Below are 21,534 nucleotides of genomic sequence, written 5' to 3' on the forward strand. Positions count from 1 at the left end.
ACAGTTGTCACTAATGGAGTCTGTCCCTACTCAGGGATTAAGACAGCATCACACTGCCTTCCATGTAGGTGGGCCCCTTCTAGTTGGCAGCAGATTGAAGTCATTTCTAGCTGTTGAGTTGTGAACGGGAGGGCTATGTGCCAATTCTGGGTAAATACTCATTACCGGCAGGAACATTCCAGAGGCTTCATTTCATCTTGGGGACTATCATTGTTAGAGATGGTGACTCGTAGCCTCCTACTCTGGGTGTCGCAGGTGACTTCTTTTCAAGCAATGGATAAGTAATAAGGAGAACAACTCCCCCACTGTTTTTCAGTTCACTGAGATTTGCAAGGAAGTTGTGGATACTCAGTGTGTTGACATCATGTATCCCAAATGTGATGCAGATAATTGTGATGAAAATTCTCTTTCTTCGGTTGGTCCCTTAGAAGCTGACCCTGAGATGAGAAACAATGAATGTGTGGATTTATTACAGAGTTGTTTCAGGGGGAAATGGCTACCAGAGCGTGAGAAACAGAAGAAGGAACCAAGGAGTTAAATGAAGACAGGATCTTAGAAGAAAAAGACCTCAAGTAACTCAGGCTGTAGCCTGCATTCCTTGTTCATACAAGGGAACCCTTGGAGCTAAGGTGTCCATGATGTGAGTCTAGCTCACAGCAAGAGGCTAGGACAGGGGCTGTGCTGTGGAAATGGTTCAAAGTGTAAAGTGCTAGCTTCACAAACGAGGGCTAGAGTTCAGATCTCCAGCACCTATACAGGGATGTGGCAGGGCCCCTGTAATCTCAGTGCCTGGGAGGCAGAGACAGGATATCCGTAGAGCATCCTGGCTGTCTAGATTTGCCAAATCACTGGGCTCTGGGCTCAAGGGAGAAACCCTGGCTCAATATATAAGGTGGGGATCAAGAAAGACACACAACATCAATCATTGGATTCCATACATAAACACATGTATGCATGCACACTTACACATGTGAGCCTGCATGAAGGCAAGTATGCATACACACACACACACACACACACACACACACACACACACACGAGAGAGAGAGAGAGAGAGAGAGAGAGAGAGCGAGCGTTCTTATGTTTTTGTTGGCCAAGGCTGAGGAGAGAGCGTGTTGCACACAGAATGAGAAGGAGTTACACTTCTAAGAGAAGCACTAGCATGGGCTACACTAGTAGGAAGTGGGAAAAGGCCTCTACTTTCATCTGCAATTCTGTATAATGGGAGACATATGGCTCCTTGTCTCTTGTAAAGATATCCTAGAGTATATGTGCAATGGTGAGGGCTCAAATGCTAGTGGGTGTATGAATCTCACAGGCAGAGGCTGCTTCTCCCTGTATTATATCTTAACTGTCCATACAAACTCTACAAATGGGCCACTGAATTTCACCTCTAAACTTTTTCTTTTTCTCCTGCATCCCCAGCCTCTGTATCAACTCCGGGCGGAAGAAAGCTTTAAAAATTTGCCTTAGACTGTAGTTATTTATTATTTTGCTGGCAGGCAGCATGGTGCCCAGACCTGTTTACTATACAAAAAGACACAGGTCAAAATTGCCAGTCTCCTTGTCCCCACTTGATTTACCCAGCCTGAGTGGTGGCTGACTCTTGATTTGGTTTAGATTGCCACACTTTCAGGAGCCCTTCTAATGGCGCGACTTCTGGTACCCAGACAGCTGAATAAGTTACACGTTCGTTCTTTGTGTTCTTTTGAAAAGAGAAGCAAATGGAATTCTGCCTGCTGCGGTCTGAAGGGAACTTGTGGCTCTCTTCAGCAGTTGATGGTGTCAGGCAACTCTGGTTTCTGTGTGTCTTGCTGTGACTAATGCTACAGGACTTTGAAATTAGCCACACGGAAGTGGTTTGAAAAGAATGGCCAATGAGGAACAGAGGATCAAACTTTTCTTTGTCTTCCTTTCCTAGTGTTCTTTCCTCCCCATACCCACACACCTCTGCTTTGTTGACATTTGTGGATGAAGTATGTCCTGTGGCAATCTTATTCCTTTATTGTGAGTTTTAACCAATAGGATGTCTGTTAGATTGGAGACACAGTTGATGTCTAAACAGACATCACCGTTACAACTTTGGGAAATCGTTACTGTACCTACCCATCCTGTCTAGTTACCACAGATTAGCAGTGCCCTAATTCCTCACAATCATCTCCTCTAGGATGTCCTGCCTTCAACTCTGTCAATCATTTACCAAGATAACTTGTCAGGTCAGATGAAAAAAATTGACAAAATTAGAATACTTTGGCCTTGTGTCAGGACCACAAAACATGGCAAATTGCTTAGTCTTTTTTTTTTTTTTCTTTCTGAATGAGTGAAGGCCATACAGGCAGCCTAGCTGCTGTGGGTGTGGCTTTTCAAGACAGGTGGAAACATTCTCAGAGAGTTCCCAATAGCACTGAGTTAGAAACCAGGGTTTGGGTTTTATCAGGTGTGCTGGGTATGGTACCTAATGTCAACGGCTTCTGGAGTTGAGCACTACTGGTTTATATTGTGGGATGATTTAATAGTTTATTTGCAAAGTGGTTTGGTGTCCCTGTCACCATTTTTTCTTGCCATCCATACATCCTGTTGATGTTCAAGAATAAAGTCAACTCCCTGGTTTGAGAAAGTGAGGGCTGGTTGGGCTGAGAAGTGTAGTTGATAGTTCTGCTGAGGACATCTGTGGGCTCTCCCTGGACAAAGGCCTCTGACTACCTCCATCTGGAACTGGGAAATGGGCTTGTAATTTTCCAGAAAAGCCAATGCCATGTGCTTTCTGTGCTGCTCAAGAGATGCAAAGGAGACCTCTCTGACCCTAAGGCGTAGCTTACAACCCTCTCGTTTTAGTTGCATTTTGCGTCTTGTCAGGCTTTGCACTTATAAAACAGGATTAAAACACCCAACACAGTGGACTGGGAGGGGAAGATGGCTTAGTCAGTTTAGTCGGACCTGAGTGCAGATTTCTGGCACACCCATTAAAAAGCCAGGTATCACCAGGAGAAGGAGAAGAGGAACATCCCTGTGGCTTGCCAGCAGGTGGGTTTCATGAGTTGGCAAGCTCTAGGCTCAGTGAAAGACCCTGTCTCAAAATGTAATGTGGAGAGCAATTGAAGATTATACCAGACATTGCTCTTTGGCCTCCATTTGCACCTATACACACAGGTACACATAACACAAACATGTTTGTGCAAACAGACACATACAAATCACCTCCAAAACATGCAAGATTGCTGTAATGATTGGGTGAAGCAATCATGTGACGTGCATGTACAATTCGTGGCACACATAAGTGCCCCATAGCAGCTGTTAACTCTGTGGACTGAAAGATCTTTGAGAGTAGAATTACTTCATCACGTTCAATGTCAGTCTCTTCTAAACAGCTCGGCATATGGAAAATAAGTGACACTGAATTCTTCAACCCGACCCGTGAAAATTCACAGAGGAAGCTTGGAAACCCATTATGCCCAAGGATTGATAATATGTAGGCAGCCAGATTTTCTCTTTCATTTTCTAGATTCAGGGCCAAGCCTCCATCCAGATTGCTACCTTATTCAGGTAGAGCTGTTTCTTACACAGCACAGCAGAGGGTGATGGACGGAGATATGGGCATCAGGATACAGGGAAGTACTGTCTTCTCATCCATTTTGTAGTGAGATACCGGGGAATCACATCAGAGCAGGAAGATGTGCGGCCTGATGCTAACATGTCTTCCGAGCATGTAGAATCCTAAATGTCTGAGCCTGAGGGTCCTGTCTTCCAGCAATCCTCTGCCTTCTATGCTGTGATGCTATTTCTCTGTGCAAGGACTACTTCAACTTTTCACTCCAACCCCCAGCACACTGACTTCCTCCTGGCTCTCTTTCTCTCTTCCCACTCCACCCCCGTTTCCTGTTGAACATGTTATTCTGAGTGTTCATGACCAAGTCAATTCTTGACCATCTTTAGATCTGAGCTCACCTGTTTCTATCTCAGAAGAGAACGTCTCTCTATACCTCCCAGATTTCCACACATGCTCTCTTAGTAAAGCCACATGTTTACATTTATTTCTATGCTTACTTGATTCATAACTTCAAGACTCTGAGGTCCATGGGGGAGGGTACTGTCTCACTCAGAGCCTGACATTACCAAATGCTCTCCTAGTGTCTGCAGGCTAAATGGATAGATAATTGGATGGGTGAAAATTAGGAAACAGGTGTAGCAGGCTGGGCAATGTGCTAGAGAAACAAGAGATTAGCTTTTTATTGGATTTAAGTAGCTGTGGACAGAAACTCTAGGTCTCTAGGGAAAATACCCCCATACTGTGATGATGCAGAAGAGAGAGGTGGGTAGAGTTTCTGCCTAAGTCCTTGTTTGCACATATGTAAGCTGCCAGTGTTCCACTTCACTCCCAAATACCATCCATCTTGTCCTTCTCAGATGCTGTTGTTTGGTTTGCCCTCGAGAGACTTATTCCTCTCTTTTCATTTAACTTTGGTTCTACGGTTCTAACACATCAGCCTGTGTGGCTCTTGCACATGCCTGCATAAGAGACCTCCTGTCAGGGGCCAATGATAGACAGGGACTCCCTCCCCCAGCTTTCTGAAGTTACCCCCTGCTGCCTCTATTGTTCTGCTCTCCTGGCCTCCCGCTCTTTCCTCTTCTGCCTCTACTGCTCTGGAGCTGCTATCTGAGCATCTTAGACTTCCATCCAGTTTCTTCACCATGATGAACAAGATGAGCTAGAGGACCATCTCTTGCTGGCCTGTTTCCACTGAGGTGACAGTGCGTGTGAAGTCCCACCTCCGAGAGTGAAGGTAAATGCTCTGACTGTTCTCCTCTGCTCAGGACCCCCTCTCTGTTGTTGAAGGGACACGGTAAACTTCCTAGTACACTGGCATCTTGGAATGATAACTTACCCAGATGGAGTACTGTCAAACTCCCAACTTTCCGAACATTGTTAGGATTAAGCATGTAATGAAAATGGTTAGCCTATTCAGAAGATAGTAGCCGTTAACACAGACAGATGCTCACAAATAATGCCTTACACTCACTGTATAATAATGAGCGCTATTAAATATGAATGACTTCATTTGTCCTCCTGGCATGTATGTCCCATAGAGAGTGACACATATGTATATCACCATTTAGCATCTGGGGAAACTATTACCGAGACAGGTAAAGTGATTTGTATGTACTCCCAAGGTTAACTATTAGATATTGAACCTTGAGAAGGCATTGTCTTTAGAGGACTTGTGCCATAAAGGCTGTGGTAGTTGGTAAAGGTAGTTGGAGGGTAGGACTGAAAGCCAGAGTGCAGAGGCAGATCTGGGTCAACAGTGCTGGGTCATCATGGCCCACAGCACAAACATTGAAAGGACAAGGAGTGAGGAGCAACTAGAAAGCTCAGCCTGTGGTCATTGCTTACCATGGGAGAAAACGGATCTCAGTTTAATATATGGACCTCCTGGGGTTCTGGTCCAAATGCAGATCCTGATCTCAGAAGGCTGGTTTGCAGCCCGGGTCTCTGAATTTTTATGGTGATGTTGGTGTCTTTGAGCATTGAACCACTTAGGACAGCAAGGATTCAGAAGCTCTGGAATGAGCCTGGAGGAGACCTTGAAACAACATGACTCCTCCTACTTGAAATCTCCACTGGAAGTCCCAGATCTTCACTGAGATCTCCTTATACATACATACAGTGGTGGGAAGGAGTTCTGTGCTGTGCCTAGGTTTTGGGAAACTCACTAATGATTATTTTGTCTTAGACTATGTCAGCTATGTTTTTGAAGATTACGAGATTTTTTTTCTTTCCTGCAATGGTTAATTCCGTTGGAAGTGGAGAGAACCCTTTGCTGCTGGTGTCTTTGTGAAGGATAAACCATGTGTTTGTTCACAGTGTTGAAAGAAATGATTGAAAATAAGTTTTCCTGAAGGTATTCACAGCCAAGAGTGTTACTAAAACAGCCACTTCACAGTGAATAGAGGGGTGATAGGCCACACAAACACTCTGTCTTCAGCATGCCCGAGCCAAAGCTACAGTAAGCTTCTCGGCAGCTAGTGGCTTCATGCCACTTCAGTTTGCCAAGGGAGTGATGAAGGATGCCCAGTCTGGAGAGCAGAATCTTGGGAGAGACAGAAAATTATGACATCAGCTTAATGGAAATCTCATATCTTCACCCAGAGGCTGACAGCTCCTCTTCTCCCATCATCCCAGAGCACTGGTTGAGACAGTAGCTACTGAGAAGAGAAAGCAGAGTTGAATGGAAAGAGGCAGCCTCACAGATGAGGACCATACCACCCTTGAACCTTACTTAGGCTTCAGTGAATCCGGAACAGTCCTTGCTGGTACTCAGGGATTTTTCTAACACTGTAACTGAATATTGTTTCAATGGATGCAGTGTTCATTGAGAGGAAGGTGTTATCTTTCATAGGTAGAAATTTTATGTTGGTATTAGGGTGACCACATTCATACACACGTGTGACTACAGTCTAGTCTTCTGGAAACCTGTGACAACTCTGAAGTAAATAGACTCATTTGTTAATAGTCTCAGACTCTGTAGAGTAAGACTTTAAGGCATGTTCTTGTTCTCCACTTTACCACCATTTGGAATGCACCCCCCCCCACCATTGAGCTTCCCGTCTTTGGAGCATCTACAAGCTCAGGTTCAGAGGTTCCTACAAACACAGCTACTTTAATCCAGCCTTTTCTATCCTTCATTATATGAAACCAGCTTCCTAGAAGAAATATTAAATTACCTCATGTAGGGCTTGAGCTTACCAATTAAATTCCTGGCCTTACCTTCAGCCAACAGGACTCAATAAACAGATTGGACGATGTAGTGGATATACTAATCGGAAAATATCTTGTATGTGTCGGCCTGGCAAAAACTCAGTACCGTAGAACAGCTTTACAAGACAGATATCAAGAGAGCGTCATATTATCACTGAACTACTGGAAGCAAGTATGTTTCTTGTTGGCAGTGTTTGTTTGACCTTCTTTGAAGGTCAGTGGGGCTCTGCATCAGACAGCGGACCACCATCTAAGAGTCCTGAATAATTCTTTAAACCTTAATTGCTGGCATGTAAAATAATCTTACGTGACTTCCCTTCCAGCTCTGATAGTTTAAATTTTCCTGAGCTTGGCGAGCTGTGCATTCAGGGCTGCCTCTGAGCTATATGTTGTTCTGAGACTATTACTTGATGTCTCTAAGCTGCTTCTGTTTCCCTCCAGCAATATTTACTCCATCAAACAGCTTATAATCATTACTGGATCGAGACTGATTTCTTACTCTGTCTCCCACACTTGGATTTAGATCCATGTGTTTGGAGACCAATCTCTTGAAAGCAAATCTCTCTGAATGTCACAGCATTAACATATTGGTTAAATGGCTCTACAGTTTGACATAGGATTAATTCTAGCATGGCATGTGTGCTGTGGAATTGTGGTCAAGTTCTACGTAAACGCATTCTGAAGGCCAGTCAACTGCTCTGATCCTTGATATATAAAAAAACCACAAAGTACATTCTGTTTAGTACTTATAGTCAGCACATAGGGGTCCCTAAGAGGGGTTGGAGAAGCGGGGGCAAGCGAGATCTGACTGATCGCTCCAGTTAATCATGGCGGATACGACAGACATTGCTCTGGCACTGGCCTTTCTCTGGGGGGAGTGTAAGAACATTATTGTGTTCATTCCTTGCACACCAGGAACATTGGCTGCTGCTTCAAGCACAGAAAGAGTTGCATAAACATTTTAATATTGCATGAAGCTTGTATAAGACTGAGTGTGTGAATGCTAAACCCTGACACATAACGAGACAAAGTGAGAGAGCAGACTAAAGAGCAAGGCTTGTCTTTCTTGTTTATCAATTGGAGAGGCTGTCGGAGAAACTCAGAGGATTTTGATGATTCTCACTGTAGATTTTTTTTTTGGCATGGTGATCTATCAAAGCCCATCATAGATCAAGCCTAAACACCAAAAATTACAAGCATATTTCCTGTTTTTAACTCGATCCCACACCCCCACCCCACACTCAAGTCCTAAAACCACAGCTGCTTTATTTTTCTTTACTCCCAACAGTCTGAGATTTCTCTGCTGGATTTCTCTTACCTCACAGGGAAGGCTGGCTTCATGGCAATTTCAAAACTATTGTCCTTGCCTTCTTCCCATAGAGCTATCAGCCTAGCCGGAGTCACTGAGATGGGGACAGCAGGACAGGATAGTCACAGGTGAGCACTTCTCACCTTAAAGGGCCTTTGGGAGCAGTTATGCAGCAGAAACATGCTTTTTAAATAGCACTTACTGAGTTTCAAGACCTGGCTAGCAGTCACCCACCAGCCTCGGCAATGATTCCACACACGGCATCTGAAGCATCTTTTGTACAACTTCCCACACTCATCTCTTGGGAAAACAAGTGATTTTGTTTTTTGGTTCTAACCTCTTTATTTTCCAGATGCTTCCCACTTCTTTCTATCAATCCTAATCCAGGTTCGGATCCTGTCCTGTGTGGACCACCACACAGACCTTCTATGTAATTTTCTGGGTCTTCATCAATCCATTACTTGATGTATTACAGTGATTCAAACCAATAAAGATAAAAATATGATTCTATCACAACCATGATTAAAATTACTAGGTGAGTTCCTCTAGGACTTGTTTATATAGAAAACACTGTCCTTAACCTGGTGTCAAGCCTTTCTGATCTGCTTCCTGCCTTCTCTCCAACCTCACCTGCTGTGTTCTCTGCCTGATATACTTCTCATGGTGCAACATTAGGCTCTTAATATTCCTTGAGTGTAGAAAGATCTCTTGTCTTTTCATACCCCATGTGATAATAATTGCTTTGTGGTTTCTTTTCATTAGGACAGGGGCAGAAGGACGCCCCTCTTGCTTGGTGATTTGGCCCAGCTCCTAACAGAGAACCTGGTCACAATAGAGACAATGATGACTGAATGTTTGGACAGATGAAGATTTCAAAAGCTTCTTTCTGTTATACCTCAATCCATGTAGAGTCACTGAACTCAAGGATAGGCACCACAAGCAAGAGAGACACTTTGGTAGAGTCTAGACAACAGCTTTCTTTCAGAGGTGGAGAAACACAAAGTCTGAGCTATCTCTTGACATCATCCAACATCATAGTTGGCTAGAACTATGGTATCCATTCTAATAGTTCTGTTTCATTTGCAAGGTCCCCAGCAGCCTGTATTTATTGGCTTCTAGACCTATAAAGATGAGGAAAACCTTTTCTGACATTTTTCTAAGTGATTAACATGTCAGAGACAAAAGACTTTGCTTCAGGTTGGGTTTGACAAAGAGCTCAAATTGTAGAGACTAGGAATGGATATTGGCCAGCTAGTCATCCTAATGCCAAGCAATGCTGAGATAACCCTTTGACCATTAATCACACAGGCGGCAAGATGGCGCCCCCAACAAATGGTCAGACCTTGGTTTTGGCAATGTCAGATTCATACTTCTAACCCTACCACAGCTAAATGCTGCTGCTTCTCCTTTTCCCCCCTCATTATCCAATCGTCTGTAACTTTAGTACCCTAGGCTAGTCCTGTCAATGTCCAGGAGATGCCAGGTAACTGTTTATGATGATCCAACTTAGGAACCATGACCTCTAAGTTCCAGATTCCCTTCAGTAGGGGAGGCTTCAAATCACCATTCTGTGCTTTTGCCTCTTCCTCTGCTGAAACACGATGCCTCCTGGGTCTGGGAGCTGACTGTACTGGATTACTAGGAAAATGTGCATAAAATCCTTTGGGCTCTATGGGGAAAGGACCATGTAAATTCCAGACATAATTGTTTCCTTTTCCCCAGCAAACAGCTTGATTTCAGGTTTAGAAGCTCTGAGATAGGGACCAACAAAGCTTCCTGAGATCCTCTCAACAACAAGCCCTGTGGTCTAGCATATGAGATGGCCACCTTGGAGTGCTCACTGATCTCCAAATCCCTTGCCTTTGCTCATCACCAGAGTGGGGGAGAACACGACTATGGGAAGGCAAGCTCAGACAAGACTGATTTCTAACATCATTGTGGCTAATAGGAGATCAAGTTTTCCTCCAGTCTGTCCAGGACTGAGGACTGAGGACAGTGGAGGAAGGGTAGGACAATTCAATGTATGAATGCATTCCAGAGATCTTCCAGTGGATGTTGAAGAGATGTCAGGTGTCAGGTGATCTGGAGTGACTGAGTGCTCTGAACCCTACAGTTGCACTTCAGGGTGGGTGGCTAAGGGTTAGCATAGAGCCACCTCCTTCTCATGTACATTTGCAGGGTTGATCAACCTCCCAGGGCAGGAGGATCGAGGCTCAGGGATCTAAACTGCCAGGGGAAGTAAGAGCCCCCTAGTCCTAGAAACAGACCCCCTTCAGTTTGACTTTCTACCTTAGGGTTTAATGTCATCAGACTCAAGCTAAGAGAGATTCTTAAGGGGAGAGGCACAGCAGGGGAAGCCAAGCTAGATCTTGGGATAGAAAAAGCCTGTTCTGTGAGCCTTGGAGGCCATTCTCCCTAGAAACTTTTCACCTGAGATTAGGAGGGGTGGGTGCTAAGATAGGGACCCCACTCACCATATTCATAACCAGCTTCTTCCTCCACCAGTGAGTGCAAGAACCCAATCTCTGGTTTTGCCTTCCCCAAGAGTCCCCACTGTCGCTTGCCTTGGCATTATTGCTTATCCACTTTTCTGGTGAGGCCTTAAGACCAGGACCTCCCTCACCCCAGCACACTCCATAGGGCCCTAATATGCTACCCCCCTCCACACATCTCCTCGTCCTCAATCCTCTTGTTCTTTGAGGCAACATCTGCTGCCAGGTAGGTTGCTTGGGTTAAAGGCTGTGTGTGGTCGAAGAAAGCAGAGCAAAGAGAAGAGGAAAGAGCTGTAAGGACAGCTCTAAGCATGGCGCTACTTGGGAAGAGTTACGTTAGGCCTTTAATATCATACCAATCTGTTATTCTAAGAGGAAGGTCTATTACCAAAAGGATCCATCCAAGGTCAAAAGCCAGTCAGTGGCAAAGCTAGGATCAAACTCAGCATTTTCAGGCTTTAAAATCTCTTGTAAAAGTCTCAAGAAGACAAGATTTCACAAGTCCTTGTCATGTCTCTCATGGTCTGGGACTTGCTTCTTTTTCAGCTTAGTCCCCATAGCTGAGCTTCTTTGATGTGTTATGAGGTTCTCAGGGTGAATGTGAGTTCTCTGCCAAACAAAATGCCTCCAATTTCTGTGCCCACCTTACACAGTGTTGGGGGGTAAAGTATCTGGGAACAGCGTGTAGCTGGACGGCTTTCATGAGGTTGCAAGCTAGCTGTTGGTCAAAGTCATAGCCATGAAGACCTGGCTAGAGATGGAGAAAAAGTTCCCATTGTGGCTCCTTTACATAGCCTCAGTTCTGCAGTGTGGACTGAGTTCATAGGAGAGTGACTGCTCCTACCTTCAAGCCTTCTGTTGCCCAGTTCAGCAAGTGAGGCATTTCCACAGCTACTGTATTCTCGTCATTAGGAGCCAGCCACGAAATACTGATGGCTTTTAAAGAGGAAGGTACTAAGTACTCCCTTTGGAGGGAGGGAGGGAGGGAGGGAGAGAGAGAGAGAGAGAGAGAGAGAGAGAGAGAGAGAGCACTATGAAATAATTTGCAAATGTTTGAAGAATCCCTTATCCCAATATCCAAGATATTCTTCTACTTTTTTTTGAAAAGAAGATTTATTTACTTATTTTATGTATGTGAGTACACTGAAGCTATCTTCAGACACACCAGGGCACCAGATCCCATTGTAGATGGTTGTGAACCACCATGTGGTTGCTGGGAATTGATTTCAGGACCTCTGGAAGAGCAGCTATTGCTCTTGACTGCTGAGACCTTTCTCTAGCCCCAAGATATTCTACTTTTAAGCCTAGTCAGTATGGACTTTGGAATTGTCTATTGTCCACCTGTACCAGGAACTAGGCCTAAGGAAAACACATTCATGTTGGCACATTATGGTAGGTATATGGACTGGAATTGTGAATGAAGGCAGGCAAGCACTCTCTTTCCTGGAAACTTCTTCAGTAGCTGAGTATGAAGAGTCTAGTTGTAGGAAGAAACACTCTGAGAAGCAATCACTTTCAAAATCCCAGTGACAAAAATATGTTCAAATGCTCTGTTTGAGCCATTTCTAGATGTCTAGACATACAGGTATTTCTAGTTCATTGGAAGGGTTCAGTTGGTAGATAGCTTTTTATAGCAATGACTTTTCCTCTCTGTACTATGTGGAAATACAGTCGGGAGTAAAACCCCATGTAGAATCATCTTGTCAGGCCCTGTGTCAGGCAGTAGGAATGATTTTTCATTCACACAAAGTCCTATGAAGGAAGTGACAGTTTATGGTACAGATAAGGAGACTGAGACAGCAAGAGACTAGAGATGGATTCAACTTCCACCGCACAACCCGATGCTCACAGCTGTCTTGCTTGTGCTTAAGTCGTAATGACTACCCCATGTTGTTCTGAATGGAAAAAAATGGAAGTAAGAAATGCTTCTTGATTTGGGGCATGAATGAGAACTTTCTGGAATCTCAGAAACCTGTTAAGATGTGGCTTCTGAGTCAGAGCTTACTGGGGTCTGAGAACCTACCACCTGACAACTGGCTCTCCAGGGACCCAACAGAGGATGCTATACTCAGAGGACAAAAGGTCTCTTTTTCCCTCTCATTTCTCTTCCCAGAGAGGAGTATTTTCCAAAGGACTTTAGAATTGCGTAGGGCTGACCACACCTTGCAGCCAGAATTTTGGCTTCAGTTTGGCCCCATTGCCTTTGCAGGAGAGCAGTGGTTTAAGAAACAGCTCAGATTCTATGCAGTAGGATATAAGGACAGTGAAGCCCTAGGCATGAATGTGCATAGTAGAAAGGCCTTCCCTATAGCTCCACCCTCGTAGAGCCTTGCAGGCGCCAGTGCCCACTGCAGATGCCAGGGCAACCCCCTTCCTAGACCCAATGCTCTAACTAGACTGCAAAGGCGTTGGAGGGGAAGCAGTGCGCTGCATTACTTGAGCAGCAGTGTATTTGTACAGTGCTAATGGGCCGCCTTGCTTTGGGGAGAACAGCAGGTGCTGAGGCTTCGGGCTCCCAAGCTGGGCCCGTGTGGAAAACACATGCTGTTCTTGGCCAGCGTGCATTGAGCATGCAGTGCACGTGCAGCCCGGGCTTCCTCTAACGTCTCATTTTGCATAACACTTTTTGTTTTCATTATTCCTAAATTTGGCCTGCCCAGAGAGTGTGATTAAAATGAAAACCTTATTCTAATAGAGCTGGGGAAATGGAAGAAGAATCTAAAAATAGGCTAAGGAAAGGAGAAAAAAAAGAAAGAAAGGAAAAATCTCAAATAATATAATGACCAAGTTGGTTCAAACACACGCACTCATTTCTCTCCGAGAGACAAAAGAGCAGAGGCACCCACACAGGTGTTTGTATAATCCAGGTCACATCAAAACTCCTCGTCTATTTTACAAATTCAAAACCCTGAGAAGAAATGGAAGCAAACAGTAATAGGAGATAATAAAGGGAATAATAAGGCTGCCTCCCTGCCTCGCACAGAGGTGTCTGGTGAGCCAAGAAGGTAGCTGTAATGTGCTTTGTTCTCTGTGGAAATGCTGAATGGCAAGAGATAAAATACCGTCGCTATGCTACACAGAGCCCAACAAGGGCGGACCATACACAGTCTGGGATTCACTCTGCTTTCTCTGTAATCAGATAGCCCCACCTGAAGGACTCATCTCAAACTTAGAAGGTATCCAGGCTCAAATTTCCCGACCTAAGTAAAGATGAGAATTCCTTCCCAGAATTCCTTTCAGTACCCACCGAGAGACACTTTTCTCTGTCTTATTTTGTTTATTTGTTGTTGTTGTTGTTGTTGTTGTTGTTGTTATTTCGTCTAGTGCTACAATCCCTACATTCCCCCCAGCCTCAGGCAATGCCTAGGAGATGCATTGAGTGAATGAATGAATGAATGAATGAATGAATGAGAGTACCTCAGGAAGTCACAAATTCCTTCTCTTTCCGAGCCAGAATATGGTAGGGAAGAATTCGTTCTGATGGTCTCTGTTTCATTTATTTTTCCATGACAGAATATCGAATAGAAACATGGTTCTGGAAGATTTAGTCTATCACGGTAGGGAAAGCATGGCAGAGAAGATGGCTGGCAGAGAAGATGGCTGGCAGGAATGGGTAGCTGGGACTTCTTACATCTCATGGGAGGCAGAGAGCCTATCCAGTAGTAGATCTAGCCTATAATCCTCTATCAGCACCCCAGATCAGACAGCTAGGCCCCAAGTCCAGAAAGTTACACAACCTCCTAGCCAGCAGAGGACTGTATGTGAGGATGCTAACTTTGTGTTTCACATGCAGATTCTAACGGTCTCTGAGTGCCTTTTCTGCTTGTCTACTCCACCAGGGCAGTGTGTCCATCTAGGTAGACAGATATCAAAGACATGGCCTAGCTTTGATGCCCAGAGTTTCAGAGAAGAACAAGCCACCAGAAAACATATTATCCTCTAGTTATGGTGCTTGTTCAGCTCTGGCCTTGTCCCCCAATCACACCCACACAATGTGATTTATAATTTGTCCTAGTTAAAAGCGAGACCCGGAAAAGCTGAGCTGTCCAGTTGAAGGCAGGGAAATTACTAAAGTTATTAAGATTAGAATGTGGGTCATCCCCTCCAGGGTGACTTACCTCCTCTTTTATAGGAACCTTGAACTCCCACGGGACTGGAGCAGAGCAATGAGTGGCATTGTCATAATGCAGTTGGATGTGTATGTGTCATACTAACAGCCGGTAGAGACTCCTTACCAACCTGTATGACCTTGAGCAAGTTACTAAGTCACCTCCCCATGCTCCTGTCTTGTCCCCTGTAGAAGAGAGCTGACGATTTGCTCACTTCCTAGGATAGGAGAATGGAATGAGTTAATGCATATAAAGTACTAAAAACAGGGCCCAAAGTGGGCGCTCAATAAATGTCAGCTCTTTATTACTCTCTCGCCTTCCCTCTCTTGCATATCCCGGTCTCTGAGTCTGTGCCTTTATTCAAGAGCTTCCCCTTCTCTATTGAAATCGGATTCAGTTTTCAAGGTTCAGCCCCTCACAGACCATAGATCACAGCCTGTCAGGCTGGGAGGAGCCACACAGATAATTGAATCCAACCCCCTAATTTTACAGATGAAAAGTCAGAGGCACAGAGAGGCACATTTCGTTGCTCAAGGTCGCAGAGCTAGCTCGGTTCAGACCTGATCACACACCTGGCAGCCTGGCCTCTCCTGGCAGCCTCCACGTGAGGAGTCCAGAGCTGTTATTTTTGGTATCATTACTCTTGTGCTCACACTCTTGTCAAAGCTTTTCACTGGGGGTGTAGCTAGTGGTTCTTTTAGAAGAGTTTTCTCTGAATAACCTTTCATCTCCCTTGCTGGTTAGGCGGCTTTGTACAGAACAAGAGTTCACTGGACTCACTGGTGGTAATAATAGTGATTCGTGTTATATGAATAACATCTTCCCATTTCATTGATTCATGAGGCAGGGGTTGCTTGATCTCACATAGACAAGAGACACTGGTTTTAGGAAGACTTCTCCAGAGAGCTGCTCAGGCAACAGAGGAGAATCTGTGCGAATCCGCCTCCTATTCCTACTTGGTTGAATGAGTGTACCTGTTAGTGGGTAGCACCTCAGGATTTGTCTATTTACATAACCAGAAGGCCAGGGCCCATGTGTTAAGAATTCTTTTTGTTGTTGTTGTTAGAATTAGGTTTCTGTAGTTAAGGCCTGCTTGGACCTCGGGAGCCTCCTGCCTCAGCCTCCCAAGTACTAGGATCATAAACACACACCAGCATGGGCAGTGAGAACTCTGTCTTCTCAGGGTCTAGAGTAATCACAACAGATTCAAATGAATTATTTCTTGAAGTTTCCCCTGGCTGCTTCCAGCCCTGAAGACATAGGTTCTGTCCCCAACATGGATGTCCTTAACCATGTGTCCTTACACACTTGCTTCCCAGGCTGCTTCTCCTTCTTCCTTGTAAAACATAGCTACAACTATATTTGTCTCCTTTGAAATTTTTGATGATCCTTTGAGCACAGCCTGGGAAAGTAAGCACTGTGAATTCTTTACACTTCTTGTCACAGCAAAGAGAAAGAGCGGATGGAACTGCCTTGGGGGCAGATGTTTGAGGATTACATCAGGAAGCAGAAGTTGGAGGGGATGTGGACAGGAAGTTGGAGGAGGCACCTGACTAACCCAGTCCTGTTCCCTGTTTTCTTGTTCTTTAATTACATCCTATTTCATAAATTAATGATGTCACTGCTGCCTTAATATAATTCATTAAAGCAGTTGATGTCAGGAAGTCCTATGTGGCCTCTTCTGTGAAACTCACAAGAGAAACCTTTGTACAATCTAAGAGCAGAAGGCTTCTAAGGAAGAGCCTTTCCCCTTCAGAGATGGCTGGGGAGAGTCAGAGCCCCACCCTCACCTTCTAAGTGGCATCTAACCAGATGTTCATCAGAACTACTTCGACTAAGCATGTTTGCTTTTAAATAAGCTTGGAAGGTTAGTTGTGTCTGTAAAGAAATGCAAACTACGTGTTAAATCTTATCCAGACCTTACCTCCTAGTCTCACAGCCCTTCGGTTTAGCTGCTACCATTCCAGTTAGACAAAGAAGAAAGGAAAGACTAAGAAAGCCTACAGAACCAATGTCTCAGTTATTTGATGGCAGAAGTAGTATTTAAACTCAAAGCCACAATAGAAATATCTGGGGTCCTGCACTTATAGAACATTCTAGATTTCCATGATTATCTGCTAGCAGCTCACAGTAGGCTAGGAACTGGGCCAGGTCCATTTATTTATTTTAGATTAGAACAAGCAGTTTCTCATACAGGGCATTCTGTGGTTACGAGCCATAGCTGCCCCATTCCTGCCATGAATGTCTCCAGAATGGTGTGCCACTGATGTGTCCAGAATGTTGAGCTTGCCTTTTGCTAAGTACCTCTAAGTACATTTAACCACATATGGTTTTACTGTAATCATGGAGTATAGGACTGATCTTCTTTTCAGCTGAGGAAACCGAGGCTCAGACATGTTAAGTAACCTGCTAAAGTTCACAAAGCTAATAGGACAGGCCTAGGATTTGGGCCCAGATATATCTGACCCTTCCTTCTAAGGGGTGGGGGTGGTCACAGATGAAGAGTGGGTGTGATCTGCCCTTCTCAAGGTAGCTACTAGACCAGTCTGGAAGCATAGTTCCACCATCTACAGTGTGACGTAGAAAAGCCACTTAACCTCTCTGAGCTTTGATGGCTCATCTATAAAACGTAATAGTTGTTATAGTTATTGTTACACACAGTTACAGCTACTGTTACCCAGTTTTGTGTTGGTTAGTGTGACTGTGAAGTTAATGCATAGAGCAGTACCTGACTGATACTGATGTGTGTTAGCTGTTATCACCTGCTTTTCTCAAAGACCTTCCTTAGCCTGGTGTCTTAGGGTTTCCTTGCTGAGAGCAGACACCATGACCGAAGCAACTCTTTAAAGGACAACATTTAATTTGGGCTGGCTTACAGGTTCAGAGGTTCAGTCCATCATCATCAAGGTCAAAACATGGCAATGTGCAGGCAGACCTGGGGGGACTGGAGCAGCTGAGAGTTCTGCATCTTCATCCAAAGGCAGACAAGACTAACTCCCAGACAGCTAGGAGGAAGGTCTCCAAGCCCACTCTCACAGTGACACACTTCCTCCAACAAGGACACACCTACTTAAACAAGAGTACACCTCCTAATAGTGCCACTCCCTGGGCCAAGCATACTCAAACTACCCACACCTAGTGATTCTCAACCAGAGGATTGAACGCCCTTAGGGGGTCAAATGAGCTTTCACAGGGGTCACCTAAGATCATTGGAAAACACAGATATTTTCATTATGATTCATAACATTAGCCAAATTATAGTTCTGAAGCAACAAAAATAATTGTATGTTTGGGGGCCGCCACTACATGAGGAACTGCATTAAATGGTTACAGCACTTTGAAGGTTGACAGCCATGCTTGCCAGCAATTCATTATCATGTCTCTTCATTCTTTGTACCACTGTGGGGGAAATGTATGCAGTATCCTGGAAAGAGGTCAAAAGGGAGCAGCTCGGATAGTTCCAAACTATTATCACAGCCTTTCTTATTTTAAGGTTCTTTCTGCCATGGACTTAGAACTTAACCCACCAAATTTCTATTAGTTGCAGACACAGACAGAAGGAGCATTTCTGTGATGCTTTCTGCAGGCTTGGAGTGTGGAGGGATATTGGCTATGCAGTCACAGATTAAAGGGCGCCACAAAGAGAAGATGCTGGTTTGTATGAGAGGCTTGGAACAGGCAAGTGTGTCAACTGTGGACTTCACCACTGGGTCTTGGCTGCAAGTGACAGGTGCTACAGTGGAACACCATTGTACAGAGGCAGGGCCCCCCTCATCTTTTAAAAATATATGCATAATCTTGTAAATTCTAGGAAGTTTATTTTATGCCCCCCCATCTTGATAATGAGTACAGTAAACTCTCTTGGAGAGACATTGTCCCCTTGTTGTGGGTAAAACAAGAATATGTATTCAGCCTTGATCCCTGGCAGTGTTATTTCTCTAACTCCCTTTTCTTCCTCCACCTCCACCCACTTCCTTATCCCTCTTAAGATTCTGTCTGTAGAGCACAGGGATAAGAGCTTGTCACTTCTGCTGCACCATTTGTGAGAACTCCATGGTTATATGGAAATGGATGATTGGCGTCTTTGCCTAAATATAAGAAAGGGCAACTTGACAGGAGGAGCCAGGGAGTGTGTAAGAGACATCTGTGTATCTCCCATGATGTCTGGCACAGGCTAGCCCTTAGTAGGCCATTAAATACTGGCTGGGTTCTAACCTGGCAGGGGAGATACTGTGATGGAGAAGTGTTTTTTTCCAAAGCAAGGCTCATACTTGGCCCTTCCGGAGTGCAGGCCTCTTCAAGTTTTTTTCCAGTAGTGGTAGTGATGAGCTGTGTATATGATTTCCACTGTGAAATAGAAGCAATTTTAAAATGTTTTAATAACTGTCTGAAAGAAGGTATGAATGTTCAGTACTTGTTCAAAATCATCTGTATTCAGCAGGTTCTCTCTCACCTCCTCTGTGGTGTTTCCAAGATACAAACTTTATTGAGCAATGATGTTGCCCATGGAGTTTCAGTGCAGATCATTGTACCCTACACATTAGTATTTCACTGAAAGGCTCCATTCTAGGCAGTGCATGGAGAAGAAGGACAAGGCCAGCCAGCTCTCTGCAGTATGTGTGTGTGCACATGTGGCTGTGACTGCAGCTCCGATGTGCAGCTCAGTCTTCCACATGATGTGAATGGAATGAAGGCAGGTGATGTTATGGGAGGAGGAACATCCTACAATGGAGGTATCTATGAAATACCTCCGAGTGGAGTTCTCCCGACTGATGCTTTCCCCCCTATTCTTATGGCACCATCAGCATGCCCATGACAGGGATAAGTTGAGGCCTCTTCATATTTCACAGTGCTGCCTGTTTCTGGAGCCAAGTTCTATTGTGATAGATACATTGACATGGACTTGGAGAGGCAGCTGAAGTAGGACCTGGAGATCCATCATTTAATCACAGGAAGATAAATGGAAAACATAAATAAAATACATATTTTGAGGGTGAGTGGTACACAAAAGCAATTGGTACTAGCCTCATGTGCCCCATCCCCCACCAGCTCAAGAACTGTGTACATGTCTTAGCAGCCCAACTTAAAAGTATAGTGTCAGCAGCTAGATATTAACAATGGTGGGACCACATTGCACCACAGAATTGACAAGTCTACCATTCAGAGCCAGCCTACTCTGGATTTTGCCCTACCTTCCAAATGTGGGTCCTGAGGGCTTGCCAGCATTCTCACCTCCAGCCTGTAGGCTGACAGCTTATGTGCTTTGCTTTGTTATATATCATGGCGACAGGTAGAGCATAGTGACCTAAATGAAAGAGATCTGGATGAGTGTATACTGGACTAAGACCACATAGAGGCCTCAGCAGCATTCTGAGTCTCACGCCCTCTCTATACAGGCACTTGCTTCTCTCCCAGGAAGCACCCAGTAAGTACGAGGAAGCATGAAGGATTTGATTTACTGCCTTCTAGAAACAGGGATTTACGGTGTCATCTTTCATATTTGCCTGTGTATTTTAGCCCTCCACTCTTCCTTATCCTTGTCTTTTCTTCATTTTCCCCAGGCTTTTACTCTGTTTATGGTATAAGATTACTCCATTAGCATCACAGAGTCAAGGGACATTTGGAGAGGGACTTAGACATCATCTAGTACCCTGGAAGGTATATTGATTTTATTTCAGGTGCCAGAGTCAGCCCACTAAAACAGGCTGTCCTGTGCTATGAATCTGCATCTGTATCTGAGCTTTGTGGGAATAAGAGAGAGGTTTTATTATTTATTATGTCTGCCAAGGGCATAGGCTTCAGGAGTAAGAGCTGACTCTATATTCTGTGTACTTTCCATGACCTGGAATTCAGTCTTCCTTATTGTGTTGGTAAGAATACTGAGAGTCTGAAGGATTCTACAACTTCTCAAGAGTCCTATACTTTGTAAGTAGCTCAGCTGGAATTCAAATGCAATCTGACCACAGTGCCTTTCCCTAGACTTCATCTCTGCAGCATGTTGTTCAGCCCTGAAGAAAAAGGAAGGAGAGAAGCGCCAATATCATGGACTGTAGAAAGTACCAGATCCAGGAATGAGGATGCAGAGAGAGTAGAGATGCTTTGACTCAAAGTACTCTCCTCGTCTTAGCCAGATGTGCTTGCTGCCATGATGCTTTTGTGCCTTGGACTTCTCCTCCTTGGTATGAAATCCGTGTTTGCTAGGTGAACAGGATCCTTCTGATACGAAGCAAAGTTACGCCTCAAAGTTTATCACAACCTGCTCAAGAATCACGTGCTCCAGAGCTTGAATACTCTGGTGTAATTATCAGGACCGGGGAGCTCTCTGCAGTGGGGAACTATTAAATTTGGACTACTCCTTTTCTCCTGAGTAATAAATCAACCTCATGTGACCCAATGTAGATGCCATTTTAAAATATATCTCTAGTTGGTAATCTTCTGTATATGGGAAGGATTTTGACCCCTTCCTACTAATGTCCAAAGAAGGAACCAAAGTGTGCTTTCTTTATCCCTTTCCTTCCTTCCTGACAGTCATACCTTCCTTTTAATTCAGGGACATGACCCTGACTCCCAGGATGTGTCAGATAGACCCAGGAGATATAAAGGATCTGTATAATCATTGTATGCATGTGGTAAATCTCCTCAAACCTCTTCACTGTAGATCATGATGCAGTCACCTTGAGCTGCCATGGAAAATACCACAGGTAGAGCGCCTTAAACAACAGAAATGCATTTTCTCATGATGGTGGAATCTCCGTGTTCATCATCCATACCACCAGAGTGGTCTCTGGTGCGGTCCTCCTGTTTGTAGATGGTCACTCTTATAGTGTGTCCTCACTCGGGAGATAGGACATGAGTGGAGGAGAGAGA

The 21,534-nt window shown here is 44.5% G+C and overlaps 1 protein-coding gene and 1 long non-coding RNA gene across 5 annotated transcripts in view; both read left to right on the forward strand.

The window, feature by feature from the left end:
• Alk (ALK receptor tyrosine kinase) overlaps positions 1–21,534 on the forward strand; it is a 719,717-nt gene that overhangs the window by 89,146 nt on the left and 609,037 nt on the right. The gene's annotated exons all lie outside the window — the stretch shown is intronic.
• The window catches only part of LOC108351183 (uncharacterized), a 98,678-nt gene that overhangs the window by 71,183 nt on the left and 5,961 nt on the right, over positions 1–21,534 (forward strand). For 3 of the 4 annotated variants that reach the window (XR_015622854.1, XR_015622851.1, XR_015622855.1), the window contains one exon: positions 18,209–18,345. The exons of the other annotated variant lie outside the window; for it this stretch is intronic. This is a non-coding gene — a long non-coding RNA (uncharacterized LOC108351183). The remainder of the gene's footprint in view (positions 1–18,208; positions 18,346–21,534) is intronic. 4 annotated transcript variants of the gene reach the window in all.

The sequence above is a fragment of the Rattus norvegicus genome, chromosome 6 (genome assembly GCF_021556685.1).
Source record: "Rattus norvegicus strain SHRSP/BbbUtx chromosome 6, alternate assembly SHRSP_T2T, whole genome shotgun sequence".
NCBI classification, from domain to species: domain Eukaryota; kingdom Metazoa; phylum Chordata; class Mammalia; order Rodentia; family Muridae; genus Rattus; species Rattus norvegicus.